Here is a 5,649-nt window from a genome sequence, read left to right as displayed (position 1 = left end):
TTCCGGGATAATGTTCTCGACTTCCACACATTTTTCAAGGCTCCCAAAATTATATATATATATATATATGTGTCGGAGGTGGAGGGAACGAGGAGAAGTGGGAGACCAAACTGGAGGTGGAAAGATGGAGTGAAAAAGATTTTGTGTGATCGGGGCCTGAACATGCAGGAGGGTGAAAGGAGGGCAAGGAATAGAGTGAATTGGAGCGATGTGGTATACAGGGGTTGACGTGCTGTCAGTGGATTGAATCAAGGCATGTGAAGCGTCTGGGGTAAACCATGGAAAGCTGTGTAGGTATGTATATTTGCGTGTGTGGGTGTGTGTATGTACATGTGTATGGGGGGGGGGGGGGGGGTTGGGCCATTTCTTTCGTCTGTTTCCTTGCGCTACCTCGCAAACGCGGGAGACAGCGACAAAGTATAAAAAAAAAAAAAAAATATATATATATATATATATATATATATATATATATATATATATATGCATATGAGTGGTTGGGCTATTCTTCGTCTGTTTCCTTGCAATACCTTGCTGATGTGGAAAACAGTGATTAAGTAAAAAAAAAATAATAATTGGGTAAAATTGAAAAAGAGAAACAGGGAAAGGAGTTAATAGTGGAAAGTCAGGAGGATTGTAATCTGTTAAGACAAGTTCAGAAAGCTATCAAATCTATAAAGGGAGCTATCAACATTCTCTGGCCTTGAGTTAGATCCTAGGGTCTCAAAGTACTTCACACTAGCGCCACAGGTTTATATCTATGACGATAAAATATGTTACAAGAAAAAATAAATTTTTTTTGCCACAATTGTCCAAAAATAAAATTATCTAGAATTTCTCTTAAATAGTCATTTATCAAAAACATATTTCTATTAAAAATCACGGCAAAAAAATATCTTTTCAATGAGCATTTGTAAAAAGTTATACTTTCCAGAAAACATCAATTCTGTTAAATTAACTATATATTTCATCATCCTTAAAACATAAAGGAAACAAATACAAATAAGAGGACAAATAAAGCAGAAACAACTCCACACACTTGCATCCTGAGTGGTTACATTCGGTAAGTTACCATCAGTAACAAACGTTTATAATTCAATAAAAAGAATTTGCTTACCATGTTGAGGTCGTATAACTTCCACAATATAAGTTCCGTATATAAATAGTTACTATAAATATAAAGGACACCACAACAATCTTTGGGTTCCACGCACTGCATATACAACCAATGTATGCTTTACAGTTTTCACAATGTAATGCTCTGGTAACAGTGCATTAAAACATGTTAAATACCAAATGAAGAAAAAAATTAAAAACTATATCCACCATGCAACAATGTTTTGCATCTACTGACAAAGGTGGACAGATATGTCAAGCATATGATAAATGTCCAGTCACCAGCTATACGAATAACACATATGGAAGCCTGAAATACAAAATTCTTGACCATGTGGAGGAGGAAGACAACAATAGTGTTGGTAAATCGTGACCACACTGAAAATTAAGGTAAATCTTGGCCCCTAGATAAAGTTAACAACCAGGGTAAACTTTCAGTTTAGCTTTGCATCACTCTTAACTCTTAATATGGAGTCACTCTGTTTCGTAATGGAAGTTTAAGGCTTGGAGAATAAAATATGTAGAGCATGATACTTAATAAAGCAAAATTATACATCACTGAAAATGTGGTGGTAAACTAATTGCATGCGATACACAAGCAAAATTCAAAAGAATTCACTTTTGCATTAACCCAACATTTTCTAGGTATACTTAAGTTTGCAACAAATTCCTAACTATCATTCAATGAAAAAAATGTTCTAAAATCATTACCAGTATAGTACTCTCTAGATACATTGCAGAACAAAATCACTCGATATACAAAGCTAACAACAATGCTGAGTTAAGCTTTTCAGAGGTTTTGTTGATTTTTACACATGTTCCACATTACAATAAAGTGACCCAACATTTTCCTTGATCTTCATACACCTCCCCACAGTTTTACTTGTAACTATATAATTACTTAACAATCCTTGTAAATTAGTTCTATTAAGCTATGTGTCCACTGATAAGCTTTTCTTCCACTACCATAAGTCAAATGTGATGCCCTCAAAATACACATTTGACCCTTTCCATAAGACTTCCCTTCTATCAGGCACTTCTGAAGAGACATCCTGCTAATCAAGTGAAGGGATTCTGTCTCCCGGTACGTTAAAACATGCAACTGGGAGATGCAAGTACAAGATCTATACCACATCAACAACCACATTGCACCAGGTCGACGGTATAACACCCAATCCCTCGGGGCAAAAAACCTCCGACATGAGCGTTAATTTATTACGTTACGCCTTCCATATACTATGGATTACATCTAGGCCCTGAAAACTTCGAAAAGTACCATCATGCATGCATGCAAGCAAGCAACTGTGTTGAAGTTGGTGATTACACACCGGTGCTTATGGCAGTAGACAGATTCTATGTCAACAACCAGCCCTAAAATGCAACAAATTCCATCCCTTTTTCATGCGACTCAATACCACCTACCAAAAGCTGCCACTAGCAACAGCTGATCTAGGTACACAGTGCAGACCACTTGCATCAGTGACCTGTCAAATCGCCGACCCTCTCCTGACTCATCCGGGCAAATTGTATTTTCCTCCTGTGTCTAACTTGATGCCCGGACATACTGTCATTACCCGTGATACTAAACAACAACCCTTACTTACCACAATGTTCTCTAGAAAAGCAATAGCTGAAAGCGTGTAAGCAGGGGAAATGGGATTGTTTTCCGTCAACTACCGCATTAACGCCATTTGCACTGTTTCACCACCCACTTTTGCGGCGCCAGAGCCATCTAGCGGCGGCCCGGCCAACCTCCCTCCAGCCATCCTCACCTTTAGAGTTAATACTCGTTATCAGTTTCAGTTGTATTAAGCGCCTTTGCTTTCAAATAATTCTTATAGTATCATATTTTGATCGAAAAAGAATCCTAGAGAAGAGTATATTAGTATTAATTGGTTTTCTATGGTAGGCAAGGCAGAATCAATAAGCTCCATAGAAAATGGAATTAATAAAGTGGGCGTATCTTTAAAAGATGAACAACTGTTGACTCCACATATATACCACTAAAAATATATATTACACTTTATAAGACAATATAAAAAATGAATTCAGCGTGTATATTTTGACATTATCTGAGTAAATCACTAGCATCCTAGTTAAAACATAATTATACATATATAATACCTAGAAACATACAGTAACACATATAAATGTATATATATATATAAATATATATATATATATATATATATATATATATATATATATATATATATATATGGAGAATTTTGCTCTACTGAAACCCCATTTGTTACCGTGTCAATTGATACCACTGTTTCTTGAATTTCTTGACACATCCCTCACTTCTTTTGACTTGTTGCATTCGTTCTATGCTCCATAACCAAAGATATTTTCCTCCTTTCTTTTTCTTAGATTCATTTACACTCTCCTGTTATGCCCGACTGCAAAGAATCGCTCCATGTTGATATCGTCAGATCCATTACGGAACTTAAGTGCTCTGATCGCTTGTCTTCCTCCTCCTTCTTTCTTCCATCGTGGGCAAGTCCGTAACTGTTTATCTCGCCCATTATCGTAAACTGGTGGGTTGTTTGAGCTTCAGGTTCATTAAGGGCGTCATCGTCGACCAACATCCAACCAACGAAAAATCTTGAACACTTTCCCCAGGTCTTCAGGATAATCCTCAGACAATATAAACTCATTATGTATGTGGCCCACAAGGTTAGCAGATTGTCTATTTAGACTTAAGGCCTATTGAGGCTCATATTGCAGTGGTTTATTTTCAAGTACGAGTTTTGTATCACGCTGTTGGACCGTCGACACCAAATCTGTGACTTGTTGAAGTACAGTGACCAAAAATAGTGCTACTTACCGGAATGTGGGTCTAACATATACTTTAGATATTTCCTAATAACTTTATTCAAATACTTAAAGACATTCACTAATATTCAATGTACTTTCTTGACAATTCAGATATTTATATGGATATATATATATATATATATATATATATATATATATATATATATATATATATATATATATATATATCAACCCATCGGACCAGTAGCGGATAAAGGAATTCATGGGCAATAGGCCAAGCTTTTGCTGCACCTCGTATAAATGATACTTTAAGGAGTCGGAAATAGTTACGAAAGAACAGACCAAACGATAATTATCTTATAACAAATATATTCAGTTGGTATACATGTAAGAACAGTGTAACCAAAAGAAATGATAAAGATTTCTTGCTGCAAATTCATCTATCAAATAAGTGAAGTCTAGATTTCGCAATATTAGAGCACATATTTTGAATACTGAAAACGTTGATCCTCTCCCTGGCCGCCGCCCTAAAATCAAAGTTTGTTATTGCGCCACTAACTACACGGCCGTGTTGTCAGTCCTGAGCCGCTGCCCTTTGCGTAGGTGTTAACATGCCGTACACAAGCGGGCCCACCCTACTGTTCCGGGCCTTCCTAAGGAGCATTATTCCTACAGAGTACGCAACGGCCTCCTTGCTATCCGCGTGCCTTAGGCTGAATCAAGCTCATGCTATGCAGTGTAATGGGTAACGCGCCCCTGCCTCCTCTGTCCCTCCCACAGGAAAATTCGTATGACTGCTATCTGGACGGGTAGATATCTTAGTCAGGTTTCATTATATTCCTTCGTCGTTGAATTAAGCTGGAGTGCATTTCCTCCATGATGCAACCCGCTTGAGTCTCTTTGTAGTCACGACAATCCTCCATGATACTCCATATTTTCCATGATTTTAGCGTTCATTGCGTACACATACATGCAGGGCGTGACTCCAGTTCTCCAGGCATGTTATTTACAGAGATCAAGAGTATCGGCCACGAGACTAGTGAGCCCTGCCTCTCTAGGAGTCTGGTTTACCTTCTATTTCAACCCGCCAGGTCCAGCCTCCAGCGAGGACGTGACAAATACATTGCGTCAGTCCTGACTACACAGTCCAGCCATCAATCTCATTCTGTCAGGCCGCAAAATTCGACATTGTTACTCGCCTGAATGGTGTCTCCTTTGTAACTGCTCAGACATTTTCCTCCTGTTTTTATATTTTTTCCTCGATAGTTTACTTAATGTGCATGTTGGACATATTGATCTGTAGTTTCATGGATTTCCTCTTATAAATACGTGCGACTGCTATCTTCTTCCGTTTCTCTGGTGACAATCACTTGGTTTATTGGTTATTTCAGCTCTAGGCCTGTCGACTGTAGGGGTCATTAAGTCCGTCAACGCCAATCTGCTACCACCAGTCGAAAGACTGTACACCTTTTCTGTGTGTCCTAAGACCATACACGTTCTCAATGTATGGATGGACATTGATCGACCGTTCTTCAAGCCTATCGACCGTTTCTGGAGACTCGTCGAGTGAGTACGCACGACGGGTACCACTGAGCCTTATAGTTCACATGGAGCCAAGTCATTCCTCATCCGATGACCTCAAGTGTTTTCCATGATTTAGTTCTCCATTCCACCTTGGTAGTACTGGGAAGAATGGCTTAGATTTATACAATATTCTGAGCTTTGCATTTAGCTCCTCACATTACGTCCCTTTCG

At 38.4% G+C, this 5,649-nt stretch overlaps 1 protein-coding gene across 3 annotated transcripts in view; it reads right to left on the bottom strand.

Moving 5' to 3' along the window:
* AP-2alpha (adaptor protein complex 2, subunit alpha) overlaps window positions 1–2,851 on the bottom strand; it is a 170,495-nt gene extending 167,644 nt beyond the window's left edge. For 2 of the 3 annotated variants that reach the window (XM_071675042.1, XM_071675044.1), the window contains exon 1: window positions 2,718–2,851. The gene's annotated coding sequence lies outside the window, so the exon portion shown is untranslated. Of the gene's footprint in view, window positions 1–2,535; window positions 2,652–2,717 lie in introns of those variants that run through there. The other variant, XM_071675043.1, reaches the window with a different exon arrangement.
* Between the last annotated feature and the right edge of the window lie 2,798 nt (window positions 2,852–5,649).

Source organism: Panulirus ornatus, chromosome 20, assembly GCF_036320965.1.
Source record: "Panulirus ornatus isolate Po-2019 chromosome 20, ASM3632096v1, whole genome shotgun sequence".
In the NCBI taxonomy this organism is placed as follows: domain Eukaryota; kingdom Metazoa; phylum Arthropoda; class Malacostraca; order Decapoda; family Palinuridae; genus Panulirus; species Panulirus ornatus.
This window is presented reverse-complemented; position numbering and strand designations above follow the sequence as displayed.